Here is a 27,621-nt window from a genome sequence, read left to right on the forward strand (position 1 = left end):
TACATTGAAATGATAATATTATGAATATATACTGAGTTAAATAAAGTTACATTAAAATATGTCCATTTCTTTTAGTGCTTTTTAATGTGAGTGCTAGAAAATTTTAAATTACATATGTGGCTGACATCCTAGTTCTATTGGACAGTGTTGATCTAGACCCTACAATCTCACTCTTCCACAGCAGCATAAGCTCATTAAACTGGTTAAATCAACCCCAGAGATGAGCTATGCAACTCCAAAAGAACGGTTACAGCCAGTGTTTGGTTTGAATTATCTTTCTCCCACAGAACATGTAAACAAATACTCTTAATTTTCAAACGGTAGTGGATTCTGATCTTAAATGCCAATGCTTACTTAGAAACTGTTGAAAATATACTCAACTAACTGTGATTAAGAGAGCTGACTCAGTTTTGCTTCCAATGTGCTTTCTTTGATTTGATAGGCATTTTAGTGTTGTGGCTTCCCTGGTGGCTCAAATGGCAAAGCGTCTGCCTACAATGTGGGAGACCTGGGTTTGATCCCTGGGTTGGGAAGATCCTCTGGAGAAGGAAATGGCACCCCACTTCAGTACTCTTGCCTGGAAAATCCCATGGACGGAGGAGCATGGTAGGCTACAGTCCATGGGTCGCAAAGAGTTGTAAACGACTGAGCAACTTCACTTTCACTTTAGTGTTGTGGCAAAAGGCGCAGGCGTCAGAGTAAGACAGACCTTATTGCAGTCCCAACTATCTGAGCGGGGCTGATTTAACCACTAAGCTCAATAGGTTCAGTGCCTAGAGCCCATAGTGCTTTTAGGAGTCCACAAAAAATGTTTTAATTTCTTTTAAAATAAACGGTAAAAGGAATATAATGAGTCAAACCTGGGTTATTTTCATATTTATGCCAATGCATTCATAAAATTTTAAGTATTTTTGATAGGAAAAAGACCCATGAAAGCAGAAGTGCACAGGGCTCTTGAAAGTCATGATGTGGGCCATAGCAGAGTGGTCTTGGATGAGTAATTTTAGTTCCTCTGAGTATTGGCTTCATGATCTGTAAAATGAAGACAGTAATAGAACTTATGTCACTGATGAGGAATATATATATTCTCCAATATCTCTTTCCTTTTTATTCTCAGCAATTGGGAGGATTTCACTTCTCTAACTTCTTGGAGATACTCCTGACTGTGTGGCTTGCTGTGGCCAATAAAATGTGAGCAGCTCTGACATGTATTACTCAGAAAGAAGCATTTAATGGCTTATGTTTGGTCTTCCACCTCTCTCTCTTCCCCAGCCTTGGTGGCCATCATCATCTTAGCCACTCAGTCGTGTTCAGCTCTTTGGGACCCCATGGAGTGTCTGTAGCTTGCTGGGCTCCTCTGTCCATGGGGATTCTCCAGGCAAGAATACTGGAGTCAGTTGCCCTGCCCTCCTCCAGGGGATCTTCCCAACCCAGAGATTGAACCCAGGTCTCCTGCATTGCAGGCAGATTCTTTACCATCTGAGCCACCAGGGAAGCCCTTGGTGGGCATAGTAGGATGCAGTGATATCCAAATGTGATATGATTGAAGCAGATTGGAGTTCTGAGCTTAAACAAAGGACAGCTGCTCTCCAGAATCATCCTGGGCCTCCAGTGGACTTTACATAAGCAAGAAATAAACATTTAATTGCTAAACCATTGGGACTTGGGGGTTATTTATTACTGTAGCACAATTCAGATGAACCTAGTTGGTACAATAGGGATATAGTGATGATTAAATAAGATTATATATATTAAAATCTCTTACATTATCATTGTCAGGTGGTACCTAATAATACGGTGCAAAATAATAGTAAGTAAGTACTTTGAACATAGAGTTCAATAAATAGCTCCTTCATTATTGTTGTTTTTGCTTAAGTCCTGCTGCCCTCCCTTCCATGTCACAGGGTGCTCTTAATCCCACTCTAATTTCCATTGTCAAGGAATTTATTACTATTGCAGAAATGTCTCCTCTTAGGTACAGAATATTGTCAAATGGTATATTTAAGTAAGTGTGGCTTTGCTGCAATGTAGCCTGCCAAATGCCAGTTGGAATCATCACCCTCTATTTATGAGCTGGGGCAGGCCCCCCCCCTTTGTCCTGGCTATATTTCTCTTGCCACTCCATCTGCCTCTGAGTTTTGTACCTTTATTCCTTGCCTTGTGAAAATGAAATGTTTCCTCCCTTACTTTTTGACAAAAAGTAACTGCCAAGTAGAATCTACATTGAAAAGTATATATTAGGCACAAAAGAAGATTGCATGACATTTCTTGCAGGAGCCCAGGAGTTTTAAGTATTTTTTTACACACCGTCATATGGGGTATGGATGCTCATTATAAGAGGGATGGTGATGATGTCAAAAAAGAGAGAAGGCAAGAGGAAGGAATTCAAAGTGGGATAGAGAAATTACATTTTTTCTACTTATCAGTCCCTTTGTTAGGCACTGTCTAGACATTATCTTATTGTTGTTGTTCAGTCGCTAAGTCATGTCTGACTCTTGTGCAACCTCAAGGACTGTAGCCCACCAGGCTCCTTTGTCCATGGGATTTTTCCAAGCAAGAATATTGGAATGAGTTGCCATTTCCTTCTCCAGGGGATCTTCCTGACCCAGGGATTGAACCTGCATTGGCAGGCAGATTCTTTACCACTGAGCTACCAGGGAAGCCCCATACATTATCTACTTCTGAATAAAGGACTCTGAGGAACAACTCTAGACAGTTCCTCAGAACAGCTGGTTAGGTCTCTAAGTATCATACAACTCAAGCAAAGAAATGGGAAAAAGCCATTTGTCAGCAGGGTCAAGGTACATGTGCCACATGAGGATGTGGAGAAACTGGAACCCTTGTGCACTGCTGCTGGGAATGCAAAATGGGACAACTACTGCGGAAACCAGTGTGGAAGGTATCCCCAAAATTCAAATAGTAAATCACCATATGACCCAGCAATTCTACTTTCGGGTATATACTAAAAGAACTGAAAGTGGGGACACAAACAGATCTTTGTACACCAATGTTTATCACAGCATTATTCATCATAACCAAAAGGTTGAAACAACCCAAATTCTCACAGACAGATGAATGGGTAAGCAAAATGTGGCACACGCATATTACTCAGCCCTTGAAAGGAAGGAAATTATGGTACACGCTACAACATATAGCATTGAAGACATTATCCTAAGTGAAATAAATAAGCCAGTCACAAAAAAGATAACTATTGTGTGATGCCACTCAGATGAGACACCTAGAATAATCAAATTCATAGAGATCTTGGTGGTTGCCAGGGGCTAGTGGGAGGAAGGAATGAGGAGTTGTTTAATGGGTGTAGAGTTTTAGTGTTATAAGATAAACAAGTTTGGGAGATGGACATTGGTAGTGGTAGCCTGGCAATGTGAGTGCACTTGATACCACTGAACTGTACATTTCAAGATGGTTTTATTTTTTTTTATGCAAAATGAGAATTTATTATTACAAGAGTAATTATTACACTTAGGATTATTATTCATCAATGATTTTACACTGTCAAGATGGTTTTAAATGGTAAATTTTATGTTCTGTACATTTTCCCACAGTGTTTAACAGGACAAGAAGAAGTCCACATGCCTCAGATGATGCACCCTGAGCTCTACAAGAAGGATCTGCCTGTGGGAGATCTGCACTCTTTCCCTCTGATCTGATGGGAGTGGCAGTCACCAGGAAAGGATGAAGATGTGCATGACACCAGTTAAAGCAGAGCAGCCAGGAAACTCAGTTGAAAGTATTTTGACATTTAATTTAGCTGCAATTTCCCAAGCATGTGATGCTTTCTTCCTTCAGGGAGAACAGATAGATTTCATTGCCTTGACTGTTCTGTCCAGTAGAGTCTGTGAGTTCTTTCCAGCATCCCTTCAGAAAGGAGATACGGATGGTAGCGTTTCATTTTTCCTTGTCTTCATCACCTCACCAATAAATGCTGCCTCCTTTCCAGAGTGCCCCTGTTGCACATTTCACACTTTTTCCGGTCCCCTCTCCTTTTATTAATTTTTCTGTTTGAGACACATGGAGAGACGCGTCGGTGCAGGCAGTTTCCTGTGTACCACCGCCAGAGTTAAGAGCAGCTCTGAAACTTAGGGAATTGATCTTAGAACACTAACTTGATGAAACTCTAGGGGGAAGTCTGAAATGCTCAATAAGAAATGGTATGTGACCAAACTGTAGCCTGTTAAAACCAGGAAACAACTTAGGCCAGGTTGGCAAACGTACTACATGTTAATCTGTATCACCCAGCATTAAAAATATCACAAGGTTGTTCACTGCAGCACTGGCTGTATTGAGGGGAGGGAGGTGTGATCGAAAAAGTATAAATCAATGAGAGAACTATTAAATATGTTATGGAACATCCAAAAGAAGCTGTGGGGCTTCCCAGATGGTTCAGTTCAATTCAGTAGCTTGGTCGTGTCCAACTCTTTGCGACCCCATGGACTGCAGCACACCAGGCTTCCCTGTCCATCACCAACTCCTGGAGCTTGTTCAAACTCATGTCCATCAAGTCAGTGATGCCATGCAACCATATGATCCTCTGTTGTCCCCTTTTCCTCCTGCCTTCAATCGTTCCCAGCATCAGGGTCTTTTCCAATGAATCCGTTCTTTGCATCAGGTGGCCAAAGTATTGGAGTTTCAGCTTCAGCATCAGTCCTTCCAATGAATATTCAAGACTGATTTTCTTTAAGATGGACTGGTTGGATCTCCTTGCAGTCCAAGGGACTCTCAAGAGTCTTCTCCAACACCACAGTTCAAAAGCATCAATTCTTTGGCACTCAGCCTTCTTTATGGTCCAACTCTTACATCTGTACATGACTACTGGAAACATCATAGCTTTGACTAGATGGTTCAGTGGTAAAGAATCTGCCTGTGGTGCACAGAAGACATAGGTTGGATCCCCGGGTAGGGAAAATCCCCTGGAGGAAGAAATGGCAACCCACTCTGGTATTCTTGCCTGGAAAATTCCCTGGACAGAGGAGGCTGGCGGGCTACAGTCCATGGAGTTTCAAAGAGTTGGACATGACAAGCTAGCGAGTTGAGCTGAAAACAAGCTACAACTAGCAGACTGCCTTTGTGTGAGTTATGAAAAGTGTGTCCTCGGTGGCTGACAATTTTCAAAAAAAAGAGACAATTCCACCATCACCTCCACTCCACTGCCCCATCCCCCACCCCACCTCCATGCCTATTTCCATCTTCATCCTTGTGTAAAGTCTCCACTTCCATCCTTGGGTAAAACAAAGAGATAAAGGTGTCACTTCCCTTCAGGTCTCACAGCCCATGCCAGTGATGCGCAAACTGATTTCAGCCAGAGGACACAATTAACTCACAATATGAAAGGCAAGGAACTATTTAAAAGGAAAAATCTCTGAGATACATTGTTAAGTAAAAACAAAAGTTTCAGAAGAGTGTTTTTTTTTAATATACAAGTATACACATGGGATATTTCTGCAAAAAAAAAAAAATTCAAGAAATAGGGTATGTTAATAGTAGTAACTCTGAGGTTTGGTATTTCAGGAGACAGATGAGTCAGCCTTGTACATGGACTAGAAGGCCAGATAAGCTTGCTGGAGCAGCAATTGGTGGTATTTTTCCTTCTCCTCTCCCTCCTTTCCTTCCTCCTCCTTCTTCCCTTCTCCCCCCTCCCCTTCCTCTGTCTCCCTCTCCTCCTCTCTCTTCTTTCTTTTCAGTTACATGAGTAAGCATGCTTTGAATTGGAGAGCATGGGCTCTCCATTTGTGTAAATTCCCCCAGTTTCTGGAATAGGACTCAAACCAGAAGAAATGTTTAAAAAAAAAAAGCCTTCTAGAAGTAATCTAGACTTTACATTAAAGGACACCACTGACAAGCAGCTTTTACTTAAATCAATAAGAGCTGAGGGCTTGATCTGGTTAATAGCCTCTAGAATTATCTACAAATATTTGACTGAATTACTTGTCTCTGGCTCAAAACCAATATCTTCCTTTGAAAGGGGGAGAGGGGGTTATAGGACAAAGTAGGTCAAGTCTGGGGTTCCCTATTTAAGTTTGCCACCAAGAGTTCCTAGGGCTGTGTGTGTGTGTGTGTGTGTGTGTGTGTGTGTGTGTGTATACACACACACATATATATGTTCTTTGAAAGAAAAGCTATGACAAACCTAAACAGCATATTAAAAAGCAGAGACATTACTTTGCCAACAAAAGTCCATCTAGTCAAAGGCATGGTTTTTCCAGTAGTCATGTATCAAAGTGAGAGTTGGACTATAAAGAAAGCTGAGTGCTGAAGAACTGATGCTTTTGAACTGTGGTGTTGGAAAAGACTCTTGAGAGTCCCTTGGACTGCAAAGAGATCCAACCAGCCCATCTTAAAGGAAATTAGTCTTGAATATTCATTGGAAGGACTGATGCTGAAGCTGAAACTCCAATACTTTGGCCACCTGATGCAAAGAACGGATTCATTGGAAAAGACCCTGATGCTGGGAATGATTGAAGGCAGGAGGAAAAGGGGACAACAGAGAATGAGATGGTTGGATGGCATCACCAACTCAATGGACATGAGTTTGAGCAAGCTCCAAGAGTTGGTGATGGACAGGGAAGCCTGGTGTGCATCAGTCCATGGGGTCGCAAAGAGTTGGACATGACTGAGCGACTGAACTGAACTGAAATGATATATGTTGACTTTGGTACTTTGGAGAACCATGATTAATACAATAGATAAGCTAGCCTTCTTTCATTGATTCGAAGTTTTCCTTATTATTCATGTTGGTTTATTTTTCCATATACATTTATAGTCACCTTGTCTAGCTAAAATTAAAAGTTGGTATCTGTTATTGGAATCTTATTAAATGTCTAACTCTATAACATTTTAAATTGATAAGTTGCAAATTTAGGGAGAATTGAAATCTTTATGATACTGTTGAGTTTTCCTATTATTGAGGCTTATTTTATACTTTTAGGGTTATTTTATATGCTTTTTCACTCATCCAAACATTTCTTAAGATTATTCTTGCATGTTATTTTGTAGAAATTGAAAAATATTTTCTAAAATTGGTATACAAATACAAAGGTTCTTGAATAACTTAACCAGCTTTGAAAAGTGAAGAACAAAGTGGAAGAATATCTGATTTCAAGACTTACTGTAAAGCTACAGTAATCAAGAGAGTATGGTATTGGTGTAAAGACAGGCAAATGGATCAGTGGAATAGAACAGAAAGTCCAGAAATAGAGTTACAAGTACATAAACAACTGATTTTCAATAAAAATGCATAGACAATTTAGTGAATAAAGGATAGTTTTTTCCAATATATTATGCTAAGATTGGATATGCATAAGAAGAGGTAAAAGAAAAACTTTGTTCCATACTTGACACAATATACAAAAATTAACTCAAATGGATCATAGATATAAATGTAAAACTGAACACTAGATAACTTCTCAAGAAAACATAGGAGCAAATCTTCATGACTTTAGATTAGGCAAATAAGTATTAGATATGACATCAAAAAGCATTATCTACTAAAAAATTGATAAACTGGATCTCATGAAAATTAAAAACTTCCATTCTTCAAATGACACTGTTAAAAGAATTAAAAATAAGACCCAGACTGGGAATAAGATTTTTCAAATCATACATCTGATAAAAGACTTATACACAGAGTTTTAAAGAACTCTCAAAACTAAGAAAATAAGCAATCAAACTTTTAAATCAGCAAAATACTTCAATAAACACTTCATCAAGATAATGATAAATAAGTACATACAAAGATGTTTAACATCATTAGTTATTACTGAAATACAAACTAAAACAAAAATGAAATATCACTACATACATTTTGGGATGGCTAAATTTAAAAAGCTTAATAATATCAAGTGGTGGCAAAGATAGGAAATAATACCAGCGCTGGTAGGAATGTAAAATGATACAACCACACTAGAAAATAGTTTGGCAATTTCTTAAAAGTTAAGTATGAACTTTACATATGATATACCCATTTTAGTTCTAAGTATTTTCTGAAAGAAATTAAACATCTGTTCGTACAAAAACTTGCAAAAAAATTTTTATAGCAGCTTAAGTTACAATTATCAAAAACCATTAATAGAAATGACCAAGATACCATCAACAGGTAAGTGGATAAACATTTATAGTGTGTCCATAAGAAGATGTACTACTCAGTAATACATATAGAACAATATGGATGAATCTCAAAATTATTATGCTGAGTGAAATAGGCAAAACAAGAAAAAGAGCACAGGCTGTATGATTCTACTTATAATGGAATTATAACTCTAAAGTGATAGGTATCAACCAATGACTGCCTGGGAATGGGGACCAAAAAAAGGCACAAGAAAACTCAGGAGAATGATATTCATTATCTTGGTTGGGGTCATAGTTTCATTGCTGTGTACACACACACACACACACACACACACACACACACACATAGAGTTTTCATATCATTACATACATAAAATTTGTCAAACTGCATATTTTAAATATGTGAGGATTACTGCATGTCAATTATACTTCAAATAGTAACAACAACCAACATTTTTGTTTTCTGACAAGCCTTTGGGTTGATAAATTAGCAATGGCCTCCTTGATCTAGGATAGACTCAAATGTGACAGCTCAGATCAGTGCCATGGGCTCTCTCATCCTCCAGCAGTCTGCCCCAAGCTTATTCTCAAGGCTATCTCACATCACTGGTTGTTGTGATTTTTGCAAAGAAGCTCTGCTCATATGTTGCTATCGTAATACTCATTCACTCCAATTTTCAATTTGTTGGATCTGGTTGGGTAAACACTGTAACCTCCAATCAGGCTGCCTAAAAGTCTAGGCCACCATCTCAATAAAATTCCATAAAAGATACCAGAAACTGTTTCACAGATGGCATAGATAAGATGGAGGAAGTGGAAGGCTTTTACTATTCCTAATTTCTATGAATCAAACTTTACCTTGCGCATTAGATTTCAGTTTAAAGATGAAATGTCTGAGGCAGTTTAAATTTCAATCCAAATCAAGAAAAACTTTTTTGTGTATCCAAGATTACATACTAAACCCCAAGAGTCATTTCACAATGTTTAAGAATGTATGACTTTAAAAATTTATTACAACAGTTTGATCTAGTGAAGGTCAATCAGTAGCATTATCTACCTGCTTATATCTATTTGTATAGGCAACTTCCAGACTGTTAATGAACTGTGTTCCTAAAGTTCATATGTAAGTCAACAATATAGAAATCATATTGCATTTTTTTCATAAAAATGATTCAACAAATGCTTCCAAGGGGCTAATAAAGCCCACTTAACACACAATGGCTAAAATATAGTACAAAGAATAAAAGAGCACTTCCCTGCAGTTTTTAAAGGAATAAAATGTTGCTGAATAAAACACCTGACAAATTCCAATTCAGTAATCCATTAGAATTCTCTTTCTACATGTCCTTTGAAAATGGAAGAGCAAAATAAAGATTTATTTACCAACAGATATGAACTATGTCACTTGCTTTAGAAGGTAGAATCAACTATAGACATATTTGGTTTTAAATAACAAGTTGTTTTCATCTTACTACACAGATAAAGGATACTCACCTGTGCATTTAAAAAATCACAGGAATATTTTCAAATGTAAAATATAGTTCAGAATTTCTATACTAAAACGGAAAATAAAAATACTCCTAAATTTAAGTCCTCAGCTCAAAATCTTCTAATGATACAAGAGAGTTCCAGAAAAACATCTATTTCTGCTTTATTGACTATGCCAAAGCCTTTGACTGTGTGGATCACAATAAACTGTGGAAAATTCTGAAAGAGATGGGAATACCAGACCACCTGACCTGTCTCTTGAGAAACCTGTATGCAGGTCAGGAAGCAACAGTTAGAACTGGACATGGAACAACAGACTGGTTCCAAATAGGAAAAGGAGTATGTCAAGGCTGTATATTGTCACCCTGCTTATTTAGCTTATATGCAGAGTACATCATGAGAAACGCTGGGCTGGAAGAAACACAAGCTGGAATCAAGATTGCCGGGAGAAATATCAATAACCTCAGATATGCGGATGACACCACCCTTATGGCAGAAAGTGAAGAAGAACTAAAGAGCCTCTTGATGAAAGTGAAAGAGGAGAGTGAAAACGTTGGCTTAAAGCTCAACATTCAGAAAACTAAGATCATGGCATCTAGTCCCATCACTTCATGGGAAATAGATGGGGAAACAGTGGAAACAGTGGCAGACTTTATTTCTGGGGGCTCCAAAATCACCGCAGATGGTGATTACAGCCATGAAATTAAAAGACACTTACTCCTTGGAAGGAAGGTTATGACCAACCTAGATAGCATATTTAAAAGCAGAGACATTACTTTGTCAACAAAGGTCCGTCTAGTCAAGCCTATGGTTTTTCCAGTGGTCATGTATGGATGTGAGAGTTGGACGGTGAAGAAAACTGAGCGCCGAAGAATTGATGCTTTTGAACTGTGGTGTCAGAGAAGACTCTTGAGAGTCCCTTGGACTGCAAGGAGATCCAACCAGTCCATCCTAAAGGAAATTGGTCCTGAATATACATTGGAAGGACTGATGTTGAAGCTGAAACTCCAATACTCTGGCCACCTCATGCGAAGAGTTGACTCATTGGAAAAGACCCTGATGCTGGGAAGGATTGAGGGCAGGAGGAGAAGGGGATGACAGAGGATGAGATGGTTGGATGGCATCACCAACTTGATGGACATGGGTTTGGGTAGACTCTGGGAGTGGGTGATGGACAGGGAGGTCTGGCGTGCTGCGATGCACAGGGTCTCAAAGAGTCGGACACGACTGAGCGACTGAACTGAACTGAACTGAACTGATACTTCACAGTAGAAGTCAAAGTCATTAAAATGGCCTATAACATTCCACATGATCTGCCCTCATCCCCTTATCTCTAAGACTTTGTCCCCTTTATCCTTCTCCATTTCTCTTACTGTGTACCAACTGACCTTGACCTCCTTCCTTTCTCCCCAGGAGGATAAGCACATTGCTGATTCATGCCCTTCGCTCTTGTTGTTCCCTCTAATTGGATCTCTCCTCCCCTATATATTTACAGGACTCCCTCAATCCTTCAAGGTTTTGCCCAAATGTCGTTTTTCATCTGGGGCTTTCACTTATCACCCCATGGAACAGAGCAAGCCCTATCCCTCCTCCTGCCTCTACCATTACTCTCTTCATTCTTCCCCACTTAATTTTTCCCCATGTAACTTTTCACTTTAAACACATTATACAATTCACTTATTTTCTCTTTGTCATCTCACTACCACCAGCACTAACATGTCAACTCCATGATAACAGTGATTTTATATCTTCCAGTCCTTTCTGCAGGACCCAACACCTCCATGTTTCAGAACTCTGCATAAACAACTTTTCTAACTTATTTCATGATTTATACACCCATTTCTTTCACAGGCATGTTTTTCATTTGACTGTCTCCTTTAAGTCTTCTGCATAAAGGGAACAGATTGTCTTCTCTTTGGCAAAAGATTTATCTGGAAATAACTAATGAGCTATCAGAATTGCAGATGGAAAATTCATTGTTGTAACAGCCTTTCAAATAATTCTTGGTCTTCAAATCATTCTTGAAAAATTCATGTTTTCCATATCCCTATACAGTGGCATAAATTTGGTTGAAGCTGTTCTCTGATCAATACTCATTTGAATTATACAATTGTGTCATGGTTTAGCATCCTGTGGGAGAAATATCAATAACCTCAGATATGCGGATGACACCACCCTTATGGCAGAAAGTGAAGAAGAACTAAAGAGCCTCTTGATGAAGGTGAAGGAGGAGAGTGAAAAAGTTGGCTTAAAGCTCAACGTTCAGAAAACTAAGATCATGGCATCTGGTCCCATCACTCCATGGGAAATAGATGGGGAAACAGTGGAAACAGTGTCAGACTTTACTTTTTTGGGCTCCAGAATCACTGCTGATGGTGACTGCAGCCATGAAATTAAAAGACGCTTACTACTTGGAAGGAAGGTTATGGCCAACCTAGATAGCATGTTTAAAAGCAGAGACATTACTTTGCCAACAAAAGTCCGTCTAGTCAAGACTATGGTTTTTCCAGTGGTCATGTATGGATGTGAGAGTTGGACGGTGAAGAAAGCTGAGCACCGCAGAATTGATGCTTTTGAACTGTGGTGTTGGAGAAGACTCTTGAGAGTTTCTTGGACTGCAAGGAGATCCAATCAATCCATCCTAAAAGAGATCAATCCTGGGTGTTCATTGGAAGGTCTGATGTTGAAGCTGAAGCTTCAATACTTTGGCCACCTCATGCGAAGGGTTGACTCATTGGAAAAGACCCTAATGCTGGGTAGGATTGGGGGCGGGAGGAGAAGGGGACGACAGAGGATGAGATGGTTGGATGGCATCACCGACTCGATGAACATGGGTTTGGGTAGACTCCGGGAGTTGGTGATGGACAGAGAGGCCTGGCGTGCTGCAATTCATGGGGTCGCAGAGAGTCGGACACAACTGAGTGACTGAACTGAACTGAGAATTAAATATGCCATCAAAAAAGTATCTATTCATGAATAGCATGTATTATATTACTTAAAATCTAAAATCACATCTATTATATGTAAAAAGATTCAGTTCAATGATTTCTTGCCATTCAATTTCATTGAATTAAAATTTTACTACTTCCTAAAATCTGCTTTTTTTCAATTAATCTGGATAAAAACCAACCCCAATCACTGTCATGAATAAATCTACACCGTAGCTTCCAAGGATTTTTTTTAGTAAAGCAACGCTGTCATTTGTTGGTGTGATTTCTGTAACGCAGCTCTGCTCATATGTTGCTATCTAAAACTCATTCACTCCAATTTTCAATTCATTGGATCTGGTTGGGTAAACACTATAGCCTCCAATCAGGCAGCTAATGGTTCCAAACTGAGAAATAGTTTTGCAAGGCATATAAAATCTGAGGTGGGATATAAATTCAAAATAAACTTAGCTTGGGAGCTAAAGGACATATATTGTGTTCTGCCTATATTTTCATACAAATCATTCACATTTTATGGTTTGTATATTTAATGTCAGTCCTCCACACCCTTTTCAAGTATGCACCACTCAGAAAACAAAGATGAGTTAAACACATTCTGAAGTGCTCTTCTTCATAGGGCTCTTATGAGTTTTGAAATCTAGAATACATATGTCACTTAATATTTTCAAGCTGAATAAACATATTGTAAATAACAGTCTACCTTTAATAATCACTGATGATACATTAAAAATATATTGAAATCATACTTTTGTAGCAATATCAAAAATCCATGGAAACAGAAATCACACTGAATGTGTGCCATGTACTCAGCCTCATATATAATAAAAATATGGATCTAAAATAATAAAAAAAGAACTCCCTCCAAACAAAAGCTCAAGACCAGAGGTCTTCACTGAGGAATTCTATCAAATATAGAAAGAAGAATTTATACCTATCCTCCTTGAACTCTTCCAAAAGACTGAAGAGGCGGGAACACTCCCAAAGTCACTCTATTAAGCCACCATGACTCTAACACCAACATCAGACAAAGACACTACCAAAAAAGAAAATTACAGGAATATTTTTGCTGAATATAGATGTAAATCATTGATAAAATATTAGCAAATCAAATTCAACAACACATAAAAAAGATCATACACCTTGATCAAGTTGGATTCATCCCAGGGTCACAAGGATGGTTCAACATAGGCAAATAAATCAACGTGATACACTAAACAAAAGAAAAGAGAAAAATCACATGATCATCTCAATAGATGCAGGAAAAAATTTAACAAAATTCAACATCAACTCATGATAAAAACTCTTTCCAAAGTGGGTATAGAGGGGACATATCTCAACATAATAAAAACCACTTATGATAAACTCACAAAAAACATAATAATCAATGGTGAAAAACTGAACGCCCTCCCACTAAATTCTGGAAAAAGACCACTTCTATACAACATAATATTGGAAGTCCTGGCCACAACAATCAGACAAGAAAAAGAAATAAAAGGTATCCAAACGGGAAGGGAAGGGATAAAATTGGCATTATATGGAGATGACATGATACTCTATATTAAAAAATCTATAAAATTCACACAAAAACTACTAGAACTGATCAACAAATTCAGCAAGATATCAGGATATAAGATTAATACACAGAGATTTGTTGCATTTCTTTACACTAACAATGAAATATCAGAAGGGAAAAGTAAAAAAAAAATCCTATTTAAAATCTCATCAAGAAAAAAAAAAAAACTTAGGAATAAACCTAACCAAGGAGGTGAAAGACTTATGCACAAGAACTATAAAACACTGATAAAGGAGACTGAAGATGATTCAAAGAAATGAAAAGACATGCTCTTGGACTGGTAGAATTAATATCATTAACATGGCCAAATTACCCAAAGCAATCTACAGATTAAATATGATTGCTATCAAATTACCCATGACATTTTTCACAGAACTAGAAAAATAATCCTAAAATTTATATGGAACCACAAAAGACCCAGAATTATCAAAGCAGTTCTAAGGAAAAAGAATAAAGCAGAAGTAATAACCCTCCCAGACTTCAGACAATACTACAAAGCTGCAGTAATCAAAACAGCATGGTGTTGATACAAAAACAGACACACAAATGGAACAGAACGGGGAGAGCCCAGAAATAAACCCACATACCTATAGTCAATTAACCTTCAGCAAAGGAAACAAGAACCTACAATGGAGAACGAACTGTGTCTTTAGCAAGTGATGTTGTGAAAGCTGAACAGCACATGTAGATCAATGAAGTTAGAACACTCCCTCACAGCAAACATAAAAATAAATTCAAAATTCCTTGAAGAGTTACATGTAAGACATGACACCATAAAACTCCTACAAGATAAAATAGGCAAAACATTCTCAGACATGAACTGTAGCAATATTTTCTTAGGTCAATCTCCATAGGGAATTTAGATAAAAGCAAAAATAAACAAATGGGGCCTAATCAAACTTATAAGCTTTTGCACGGTAAAGGAAACCATAAACAAAGCAAAAAGACAACCTACAAACTGGGAGAAAATATTTGAAAATGATGTAACAGACACAGACAATTTCAAAAATATACAAAGAGCACATAGAGCTCTATATAAAACACACACACACACACACACACACAGAAAACAACACAAACACAATTAAATTAGGGCAGAAGACCTAAACAGACATTTCTCCAAAGAAGACATAAAGGTGGCCAATAGGTACGTGAAAAGATGCTCAATTTTGCTAGAGAAACACAAATCGAAACTGCAGTGAGATATCACCTTACACTGGTCAGAACAGGCATCATCAAAAAGTCTATAAATAATAAAGGTGCAGAGAAAAGGGAATCTTCCTATACTGTTAGTGGGAATGAAACACGGTGCAGCCACAGTGAAAAACAGTATGAAGACTAAAAAAAAAACAAAAAATAGAGTCACCATATGATCCAGCAATCCCATTCCTGAACACATACCTGGAAAATATGAAAAGTCTAATTTGAAAAGACATGAACCCCAGTACTCACACAATACTATTTATAATAGCCAAGACATGGAAGCAACCTCAGTGTCTGTCAACAGACGAATGGGTAAAGAAGATGGGGTGTGAGGTATATATGTTTTTATGTATATATATACATATACACAATGGAATATCATTCACCCATTAAAAGAATGAAATATTGTCAATTGCAGCAACACGGATGGACCTCAAGATTACAATACCAAGTGAAATAAATCAGATAGAGAATGAAAAGTATTATATGATGTCACTTACATATGGAATCTAAAAAAGTTACCAATGAATTTATTCACAAAACTAAAATAGACTCACAGATACAGCAAACAACCTTATGTTTACCAAAGGGAAAAGGACAGAAGAGGGATTAATTAGGAGTGTGGGATTAACAGATCAACACCAGTATATAAAAAACAGATAAACAGCAAAGATGTACTGTATAGCACAGGAAACTATATTCAATATTTTGTAATAACCTATAATGGAAAAGTATCTGAAAATATATATATATATATATACTTATATATATATGGTGAAATCCAGTACGGCATTTTGTGTAAATTTATACATAATGCCAGACTGGAAGAAGCACAAGCTGGAATCAAGATTGCTGGGAGAAATACCAATAACCTCAGATATGCAAATGACACCACCCTTATGGCAGAAAGTGAAGAGGAACTAAAGAGCCTGCTGATGAAAGTGAAAGAGGAAAGTGAAAAAGCTGGCTTAAAACTCAACATTCAAAAAACTAAGATCATGGCATCCAGTCCCATCACTTCATGGCAAATAGATGGAGAAACAATGGAAACAGTGAGATACTTTATTTTCTCGGGCTCCAAAATCACTGCAGATGGAGACTGAAGCCATGAAATTAAAAATCGCTTGCTCCTTGGAAGGAAAGCTATGACAAACCTAGACAGCATATTAAAAAGCAGAGACATTACTTTGCCAACAAAGGTCTGTCTAGGCAAAGCTATAGTTTTTCCAGTAGTCATGTATGGTTGTGAGAGTTGGACCATAAAGAAATCTGAGCACCAAATAATTGATGCTTTTGAACTGTGGTGTTGGAGAAGACTCTTGAGAGTCCCTCGCACTGCAAGGAGATCCAACCAGTCCATCCTAAAGGAAATTGTTCCTGAATATTCATTGGAAGGACTGATGCTGACGCTGAAACTTCAATACTTTGGTTACATGATGCTAAGAACTGACCCATTGGAAAAGATCCTGATTCTGGGAAAGATTGAAGGCGGGAGGAAAAGGGGACGACAGAGGATGAGATAGTTGGATGGCATCACCGACTTGATGGACATGAGTTTGAGCAAGCTCTGGGAGTTGGTGATGGATAGGGAAGCCTGGTATGCATCAGTCCATGGGGTTGCAAAGAGTTGGACACGACTGAACAATTGAACTGATATATAGATATAGATAGATATAGAAATAGATAGACATATATAACTGAGTCACTTTTCTTTATACATGAAATTAACACAATAGTGTAAATCAAATATACTTCAATTTTAAAAAATACATGAAAGAGCTAACAAAAATATGCACAAGACATAGCTGTGCTTAGTTGCTCAGTCGTGACTGACTCTGCCACCCATGGACTGTAGCCTGCCAAGCTTCTCTGTCCATGGGGATTCTCCAGGCAAGAATACTGGAGTGGGTTGCCATGCCTTCCTCTAGGGGATCTTCCCAGGGATTGAACCCAGGTCTCCCGTATTGCAGGTGGATTCTTTACAGTCAGAGCCACCATGGAAGCCCAAGAATACTGGAATGGGTAACCTATCCCTTCTCCAGGGGAACTTCCCAACCCAGGAATCAAACTGGGGTCTTCTGGATTGCAGGTGGATTCTTTACCAGCTGAGCTACCAGGGAAGCCAACAAGAAACAGGCCCTGCATCAAGAAATTATAATACATATACACAGAAGAGTATCCTAAGACAAAATATGATAAGTACCATTAAAATAGCATTTTGTTGATGCTCATAAATATTGAACAAATGATGAAAAGTGGATAGTATAAACTTTTCTATAAGCATCACAATTTCCTTACAAAGATTGAATTCTTCCTAAAAATGTTCCCCTAATTCAGTTTGTGAAAATTTGAAATATATGTTTAACTCTATGAAAGTAATTTATTCATCATTACAGATAACTAAGAAGAAAACATTTCATCATCTCAAAATGTAGAGGTTCTCTCTCCAATTTTCTTGCAAGTATTTTCACTGCTTTTCTTTGGTAATTAAGAACTCAAAGAGTAGCAGCAAATTATGTACATCTACATGTATCCTTCTCATTTATCTTCATAGAAAAGTTAATCTTCTCCTTTTCTATCTAAAACAAGTTTCAGTTATTAAATAAACAAGGCATGTAATAAAGAGGTTATGAATATGTTTGATAAATATTTTATCATGGCTTACTGTCATCATAATTTCAAAGAGGATTACTTTTAGCTTTACATTAAAATACAAAATATTGAGGCAAAGTCTCAAGAATTTTAACTCAGATAATACAAAAAAAATGAGAAATTCCAGAAAGAGGAAATCAATAAAAATATCTAGGACACAGACTGCAAATCTATTTTAACTGAGTATTTTCTATGAAAAGAGACAAAACTCCCAATTCCTTTGGTGCAGAATTATAATGAAGTTAGAAACACTTGGATAATATTCACCTAAATATTTGTTAATTTATATATTATTTTCAAGTACCAAAATAACATATTTGAAAACTACCTTTCAAAAATCTCACATTTCTCTGGAGCTATGGCTGTCTTCTAAAGTTTTTGCTTACTGTTTGAAATTCCCCTTGTTTACCAGCATGCAATACTTGACTAGTTAAAGAATTCCATGGACAGAGGAGCCTGTCCGGTTGCAATCCGTGGGGTCACACAGAGTTAGACACAACTGAGCACTCATGAATAAATGAAACTATATGTTCTAAGATTTGGCATACATCAGGAATTTTAGAAACAATCACTCGATTTCAAACACCTCCATGGATATTTATGCTGCAATGGATAGAGCGGTGAATTTTGAGAAAAATCAAAATTGTGGCATTTGATTGAAACATCAGAAAATTCTATTATTGTTGACCTTCCATCTAGTGTGCAAATTAAAGGGAAGTTTTAATTTAAACAAAAAATCAGCTATATCTGTGTTCAAATACTTGAATAGCTGTCACAGGGGAGATCAGTTAGTCTCAACTCATGGTTGCTGAGCTACATTTGGACTAAAAGAAGGATGAGGAGAGTAGATTTCAGCCCAAACTAAGCAATGGCTTGAATTAGAACCATCTGGAAATGGAGTATTCTGTCTTATGAGGTAGGCATTCCTGGTCACTGTGTCTTACAGTTTATTGAGGATGTTATAACTGAGTTTGAGCTCAGATTTTAGGCACCACTTTCTGCCTCTCAGGACCCCTTCTACCTTATGAAGTTCTGGATGATGGCCAGCTCAACTCACCACTCATCCAAGCTGGTATTTTACATTCATTCAATATGAATTAATATATTTACATTCATCCAGGGAATTCCTGGTAGTTCAGTTGGTAAAGAATCTGCCTGCAGTGCAGGATATCCCAGTTCAATTCCCGGGTAGGGAAGATCCCTTGAAAAAGGAAATGGCAACCCACTCCAGTATTCTTGCCCTGGAAAATCCCATGGCCAGAGGAGCCTGGCAGGCTACAGTCCATGGGGTTGCAACGGTCGGACATGACTTAGTGACTAAACCACCACCACATTCATCCAACTTCACCGTGTAAAAGCAGCCTTTCAGTGACACCTAATTTTGTACCAATTTCCACGTGTAAATAATTACCCCTGGGGGTGATGTCTTTGATGAAGCAGACACTGCTGGTGGCACTTACAAAGGTCCACAGTGGGCAGAGATTGCGAGACAAAAGGCCAAAGGCAGTTGAAAGCATACAGAGGTAGACTATTATCCTGGTAGTGATTCCAAGGATAGAAATTTTCTTTATTTCTTGAAATAAATTTATAAAGCACTATTTAACAGCATCAATATTCTCTCTCCTATCAGTTTTCAATAAGAAGTGTTGAGGTCAATGATGGCTAAAGAAAGACATTTTTGTGTGGTTGAGTGACAGCATATTTTGACGCAGCTGTTCCAACAGTGCCATATTGAGTGATACGAGTCAGAATGTAAAAATACTATGAAAAAATACAAATAATACTTGCAATAATATCCCTATCAATTACCTTAAGAGAGGCTCCCTTCAGCCCTCACCCTAACTTCATCCTCACTTAATCTGTCATCTAACCCTGAGTGTCTAGCACCTCACTCAGAGATGGAGTAAAACACAGAGTCAGGCTCAGGGTTGAATGGAGAACAAGGAGTGAATGAATCTCAAGGGCAGAGTCAGGGATAGAGTATGGGTTGTGGTGTGCTTAGTCGCTCAGTCATGTCCAACTCTTTGTGACCCCCTGGAGTATAGCCCTCCAGGCTCCTCTGTCCATGGGGATTCTCCAGGCAAAATACTGGAGTGGGTTACCATGCCTTTCTCCAGGGGATCTTCCCAACCCAGAGATAGAACCCAGATCTCCCTCATTGCAGGCAGATTCTTTACTGTCTGATCCACCAGGGAAGCAGAGGAGGTGGAATAAGGAGTAAGTTAGAATGGAATGAAGATGTCCAGTGCACACATTACTTTATAATTTGTAAAATCTTAGTATTAGTTTAAAGGTCCTTTTTTCAGCCTAGGTCTAGATCCACCCCAACCCATCCACTTAGGGAAGCAAGGAAGCTTTCACAGGCAGAACTTATTGCTGATGCCTCTGTGAACTCTGTAGTCCCTTCCAGAATGTGCATCACTAGAGGGTGGCTATGACATGACATTCCACTGTCAGATGCACTTAGTGGTATAAACTAGAGGAAAAGCAGCTCAACTATTCCCCTTCCCAGAAATGAATAGGTCTTAACCACTGTGCTATTGGGTAGATTTGCCACTCACAGTGTCAATACTAATGAGCTCCAGACTTTTGGGAGCCCTGACACCTCATTATTAAAATAAATAAAAATTAAATGGGATCTGAGTGTCTTAAGTGGTAAAGAATCCACCTGCAATGTAGGAGTCACAGGACACACAGGTTTGATCCCTGAGTAGGAAAGATCCCCTGGAGAAGGGCATGGCAACCCACTCCATTATTCTTGCCTGAAGAATCCCATGGACAGAGGAGCCTGGCGGGCCACGGTTCATAAGGTCGCAAAGTGTCAGACATGACTGAAGCGACTTAGCACACACGCACAAGAGTCTTGAGAATTTTGCAACATGTCTTGAGATGTGCAGAGAGATACCAAGTTGCTAACTTGGGGGATTCAATTAGGGACAATAGCTGAGTCTGTAAGAACACAAAGAAAAATTATTCTTTGTCTTTTCCACTGCCTAATTAATTTAGAATAAAGAGGAAAAGAATGAGCAGAAAATATGAAGAAATGGGACAGCTAACAAAACTGATTTGGCTATTGTAGGGTTAGTCCTAGTTTAGAGCAGTGAATAGTGCAAATAACTCTGGTCAGTTTGAACCCACTTCCTGCAGATGTCACATTCCAAGGAGGTCTAACTTTGTGAAAGAGCTTCAATAAAGGATGGAAAAGGACATGACGCACAAATTTCAACTAGCTTTCATAGCTGTGATAATTATAAAGCAAACACTTCTTGATTTCAAACAGTAGACAAAATTTATGAAAATTCAACCATCTTGACATTTTTACCATTCTTGCAGATACTAATAACTATTAATAAAACTGGAATGTATTTTAATTATATATTTATAAAGTTTATTATTAGGGTATTAAATACCTAATTCTTCTTAGATACAGCATCTGAATCCAATAATCAAAATTTGAATTGTCTACATTAATGGGGTTTTTTTAATTAGTTTTTTTATCTATTTTTTAACTTTACAATATTGTATTTGTTTTGCCATACATTGACATGAATCCGCCATGGGTGTACATGTTTTCCCCTTCCAGAACCCCCCCTCCCACCTCCCTCCCCATCCCATCCCTCTGGGTCATCCCGGTGCACTAGCCCTAAGCATCCTGTATCATGCATCGAACCTGGACCGGCAATTCGTTTCACATAAGATAATTTACATGCTTCAGTGGCATTCTCCCATATCATCCCACCCTTGCTCTCTCCCATAGAGTCCTTAATACTATTCTATTTATCTGTGTCTCTTTTTATGTCTCGCATACAGGGTTATCTTTACCAATTAACTAAATAGAAACAGATGAAGTCAAGTCTGTCCCTGGGAACTGTGACTAGTACTATACTATTCTGAATGACACTGAAACAACTAATCATATGAAAAACTATGTTCTTCTTAATATGACTATATATTTGTATCATGTAAATGCAGTATATAATGATTCAACAATGATTTAAGTTAATTTCAGGGTTCATATATTTATTATCAAAAATTATATCATTAAGTTTTATGACATATATGTATCTATGTAATACAATATTATATAAAGCACTGAAGAATTGATTCTTTTGAACTGTGGTGTTGGAAAAGATTCTTGAGAATCCCTTGGATTGCAAGGAGATCAAACCAGTCAATCCTAAAGGAACTCAGTCCTGAATATTCATTGGAAGGACTGATGCTGAAGCTGAAGCTCCAATACTTTGGCCACCTGATGCGAAGAACTGACTCATTGGAAAAGACCCTGGTGCTGGAAAAGATTGAAGGTGGGAGGAGAAGGGGATGACAGAGGATAAGATGGTTGGATAGCATCACCAACTCGATGGACATGAGTTTGAACAAGCTCCGAGAGTTGGTGATGGACAGGGAGCCTGGCATGCTGCAGTCCATGGGGTCACAAAGAGTCGGACGTGAGTAAGCAACTGAACTGAACTGAATGTAATATAATATACGGTATATACTCTATAATATACAATAAAATCACTTTATAACACAAATTTTCTATTTTTATGCTGTTCTGCACAATTACAGCTTGTAATATGATCACTTATGGATACCCTTCCCTGACAGCTCAGTTGGTAAAGAATCCGTCTGCAGTGCTGGAGACCCCAGTTCAATTCCTCGGTCAGGAAGATCTGCTAGAGAAGGGATAGACTACTCATTCCAGTATTCTTGGGCTTCCCTGTGGCTCAGCTGGTAAAGACTCTGTCTGTAATGAGGGAGACCTGGGTTTGATCCCTGGGTTGGGAAGATACCTTGGAAAAGGGAAAGGCTACCCACTCCAGTATTCTGGCCTGGAGAATTCCATGGACTGTGTAGTCCATGGGGTGACAGAGAGTCAGACATGACTGAGTGACTTTCACTTTCTATTTCTTTGGACCTATGAAGTTTTTCTTCTCATTCGCAGTCATTTTTCTTTCTTCATAAATATTTTTCTTCAGTGTGATGAACTTTCATTTCTGACACTTGATATATTTGATCTCTCCTTTAATGTTTCATTAGCATTTCTTTTACATAGTCTCAGAAGTTCTCAGACATTATAAATTTCTTAAAACTTTTAAATCTTTGACTACATAAGTAAATACTGAAAGTTTCTAAAATTCTTTTAGCAAAAGTTCTTCATAAATACACTAAATTCTTCTAAATTGTTTAGATATTATATTAAGTTCATAATATATGATATCTGTTAAATTTGTACATATTACTCAGAAATTTATATAATTCTTAAAGTAGTCACTCCCTACTTCTCAACTTTTGATATTAACATTTATGTTATTAGACTTGGCTTTTATAAATTACTGAAGGTCCATTTTAGCAACATAAAAACCACAGAGTTAATAAACAAAGACAGAAGAGTTAAACCTTGAAGAAGTAAGTCTAAGATTTTTGTGCTGTTTGCCTTTTGTTTTAATTAGAGGGTAATATTCACCTCTGGGAATTTGTTGTTCAGTCGCCCAGTCATGTCCGACTCTTTGCGACCTCATGGATTTGCAGCACGCCAGGCCTCCCTGTCGCTCACCATCTCCTGAAGTTTGCCAAAGTTCACATTCATTGCATTGGTGATGCCATCCAGACATCTTTCATCCTCTGACACCCTCTTCTCCTTCCACCCTCAACCTTTCCCAGCATCAAGGACTTTTCCAATGAGTCAGCTGTTCTCATCAGATGACCAAAATACTGGAGTATTTGAATACTTCAGCATCAGTTCTTCCAGTGAGTATTCAGGTTTGATTTCCCTTAAGATTGACTGGTTTGATCTCCTTGCTGTCCAAGGGACTCTTAGGAGTCTTCTGCAGCACCATAGTTCAGAGGCATCAATTCTTTGGCACTCTGCCTTCTTTGTGGTCCAGCTCTCACACAACCGTATGTGACCACTGGGAAGACCATAGCCTTGACTATTCGAACCTTTGTCAGTAGAATAATGTCTCTCCTTTTCAGCACACAGTCTAGGTTTGTCACAGCTTTCCTTCCAAGAAGCAAACGTCTTCTGATTTCATGGCTGCAGTCACCATCCGCAGTGATTTTAGAGCCCCAAAACAGGAAGTCACTACTTCCACCTTTTCCCCTTCTATTTGCCATGATGTAATGGGGTCAGATGCCATGATCTTAGCTTTTTTAATGTTTAATTTTAGGCTGGATCTTTCACTCTTTTCCTTTACTCTCATCAAAAGACTCTTTAGCTTCTCTTTGCTTTCTGCTATTAGAGAGGTATTATCCCCATCTGAGGTTATTGATGTTTCTCCCACCTATCTTGATTCCAGCTTATAACTCATCCAGCCCGGCATTCCTCATGATGTGCTCAGCATATAGATTAAACAAACATGGTGACGGCAGACAGCCCTGCCATACTTCTTTCTCGATCTTGAACCAAACAGTTGTTCCATACAGGGTTCTAACTGTTGCTTCTTGACTGGCATACAGGTTTCTCAGGAAACATGTAAGATGGTCTGGTGTTCCCATCTCTTTAAGAGCTTTCCACAGTTTATTATGATTCACACAGTCAAAGGCTTTGTCATAGTCGATGAAACAGAGGTGGATGGGTTTTTTTGTTTTTGTTTTTAATTCCTTAACTTTCTCTATGATCTAGCAAATGTTGGCAATGTGATTTCTTGGGAATTTCCTCTGGGACCAGGGGTCTAGACTACCCGAGTCCCACTGGGGAACCAGAGTACTAAGAAGAGCAGCTAAGCAAAGTACCACATTATGCGACCTCATCCATAAGATCCTTCAAGAGGATCCTTCAAGATCCTCCTAGGCACAATGATAATTCTGTGGCAGCAGAACTAAATTCACACACTGCTGACTAGTAGGATTGAGGTACAGAATATTAATATTCTCCTGCTTTCCCCAAAACTGGCTCAGAATCTGAGCCAGGCTGAGCCTCCACAAGGAAGGTATCAGAAACTCCAGGAGACAGGACTAAGGAATGAACACTTGGATAGAAAGCAACGTAATCAAGCCTAGAGAAAGATGTGATAATCACTGCTACAAGCTTGCCTCCCAGAAGTAAATTACTGACCTCCTCATCCATGAGATCCTTACAAAATGTGAAGATAAGATTTCCCTGACCTTCCTTCACTTCACTGGACCCCCTCTGTCACTGTTCCTGCTCCAGAGTTGTTTTTTTTTTAATTGGAGGATAACTGCTTTGCAAGGTTGTGCTGGTTTCTGCTGTACAATAACATGAATCAGCTGTGTGTATACGTATGTCTCTCCCTTTTGAGCCTCCCTCCCACTCCCCCAACCCACTCCTCTAGGTCATCACAGACCACTATTGGGCTACACAGCAGCTTCCCACCAGCTATCTGTTTTACATACAGTAGTGTATATATGTAAATGCTACTCTCCCAATTCATCCAGAGTTCTATACAAAAGAATCAGTCTCTGGGCTGATATATTGTTTAGTACTTATAACCCTAACATTTTATGAGCATGGTGCATCCCACTGGTCTGAGAAAAGATTTGTTTTCTGCATTAGTTCATTTCATGGGTGTGTTCATGTTATAAAGTTGTGAATCAAGCCCCTGAAATATTAATGGTATAAAACTCTATGTGTATTCATGATGGTTATATATAAGGGACTGACAGATTCCAACCCCAATTATGTGTACTTACTGAAAACACATTCATAAATGAGTAGAACTCAAGATCATAAGTTCTATTAATTTTAATGCTCCCAAGATGAGTCAGAATTTTTAAAGAAAATGGTTCAGTTGCTTAGATCCTTAGCTCTGGAAGTTGTTTTAAATTAGTGAAATTGGTTGTCTTGAAATGTTTAAACTGATGTAGAGTTTTCCTTTCACTTCTGAGGATTTTTCTCAGTGATTAAAGAGATTTTATATTTTAATATTAAATTAAAATTTGCCCTCAATAACTTTTAATATTTTTAATAGAATATGCATGCTTTGCCTAACATTACTCAGTTCAAAATGATGTATAAACTATTATGGATTGAATTTCATTAGAATACATATCCATTCTAAGTTACAGCGATTGTGATACAGCTTAACATGACACTTTTCTGGTCTCCTTTTACTCATTTAATAACTATTCATCCAGTAAATATGTATATCATGCACTCCCAATGTTCCAAGCACTGTGCTGGCCCCGAAAAGACAACTTTCCATGTCTAAAGTCGGCTGTGCAAATCAACAGTAGCCACTAGCCACTTGTAGCTATTGAGCACCTGAAATGTGCCTTCTCTAAACTGAGATGTGCTGTGATGTATAAAATACGCATCAGATTTAAAAGACTTTGTACTAAAAGTGGAAAATACCTCAGTGATAATTTTTATGTTGATTGCATGTTGAAATGATAATATTTTGGATGTACTGAGTAAAATAAAATATGCTAGTAAAATTAATGTCATGTATTTCTTCTCACTTTTTAGTATGAACATGAGAAAAATTTAAGTTATATATTGTGGTTCTCATTGTGTTAGATAATGCTGGTCTAAAGGAAACTGACAACAACCTACCTATGTCTATATAATTATGTGTTTAAAAAAAAGCATTCTGAATCTGATCAGAAGGCCATGACGAAGTATGTAGTGGGTTGAATAATAGCCACTCAAAGATAGGAAGCCCTAATGGCCAGAACTTGTTATCTTATTTGGAAAGAGGATCTTTATAGGTGTGATTAAATAAATGATCTGGGGTTGAGAGGAATCTGAGTGGGCCCTAAATGACATCATAAGCATACTCCAGGAGAAACGCCAAAGGAGGTAACACCTACAGAAGAGAGGAGACGATGTGAGTATGGAGGCAGCATTCACAGTGATGCAGAAACAAGTCAGGGAAGGCCCACAGCAGCCAGAAGCTGGAAGAAGTAGAGTCAATTCTCCCCTAGAGCCTCCAGAAGGAGTACAGCCCTGACCACACCTTGACTTTGGACTTCTGATATCCACAACTGGGAATGGATATTTTCTGTTATTTTAAGCCACCTAGTTTATACTAATTTTTTTTTTTTATTACAGCCATCAGAAACTAATATAGAGCATAATGGTGGGAAGAGGTGGTTCATAACAGGTAACTAAGGAACAGCTACAAGTTCTGCCCATTTTGAGACACAGAACTGTGAGAATAAAGCCTATATTCTCTCCCAAAAATTCCCCTTAGAGTTCTTGCTGTGAAAATTGAATACTGAGCTGGAAGACCCATTACCATTGGCATGCTCAGTATAGCATTCCAAATTTTCATGATTTTATATATATATATATATATATATGTATATATGTATGTATGTATGTATGTATGTATATCTGGCCCCACTACTGCATGGCAAACAGCAGCGGAAAAGGTGGAATCAGTGACAGATTTCCTCTTCTTGGGCTCCAAAATCACTGCAGACAGTGACTGCAGCATGAAATCAGAAGACAACTGCTTCTTGGAAGAAAAGCAATGATAAACACAGACAATGTGTTGAAAAGCAGAGACATTACGCTGCCGGGAAAGGTCCATAACCAAGGCTACAGTCACGTACAGTTGTGAGAGCTGGACAGTAAAGAAGACAGAACACCATAGAATTGATGCCTTTGAACTGTGGTGCTGGAAAAGACTCCTGAAAGTCCCCAGGACAGCAACGAGATCAAATCAGTCAATCTTAAGGGAGATCAACCCTAACTATTCACTGGAA

General features: G+C 38.2%; 1 protein-coding gene across 1 annotated transcript in view; it reads right to left on the reverse strand.

Moving 5' to 3' along the window:
• The window catches only part of LOC145519833 (uncharacterized), a 176,335-nt gene that overhangs the window by 37,313 nt on the left and 111,401 nt on the right, over nucleotides 1–27,621 (reverse strand). The gene's annotated exons all lie outside the window — the stretch shown is intronic.

This window comes from Giraffa tippelskirchi, chromosome 9, assembly GCF_054371585.1.
Source record: "Giraffa tippelskirchi isolate mGirTip1 chromosome 9, T2T-mGirTip1v1.2.pri, whole genome shotgun sequence".
In the NCBI taxonomy this organism is placed as follows: domain Eukaryota; kingdom Metazoa; phylum Chordata; class Mammalia; order Artiodactyla; family Giraffidae; genus Giraffa; species Giraffa tippelskirchi.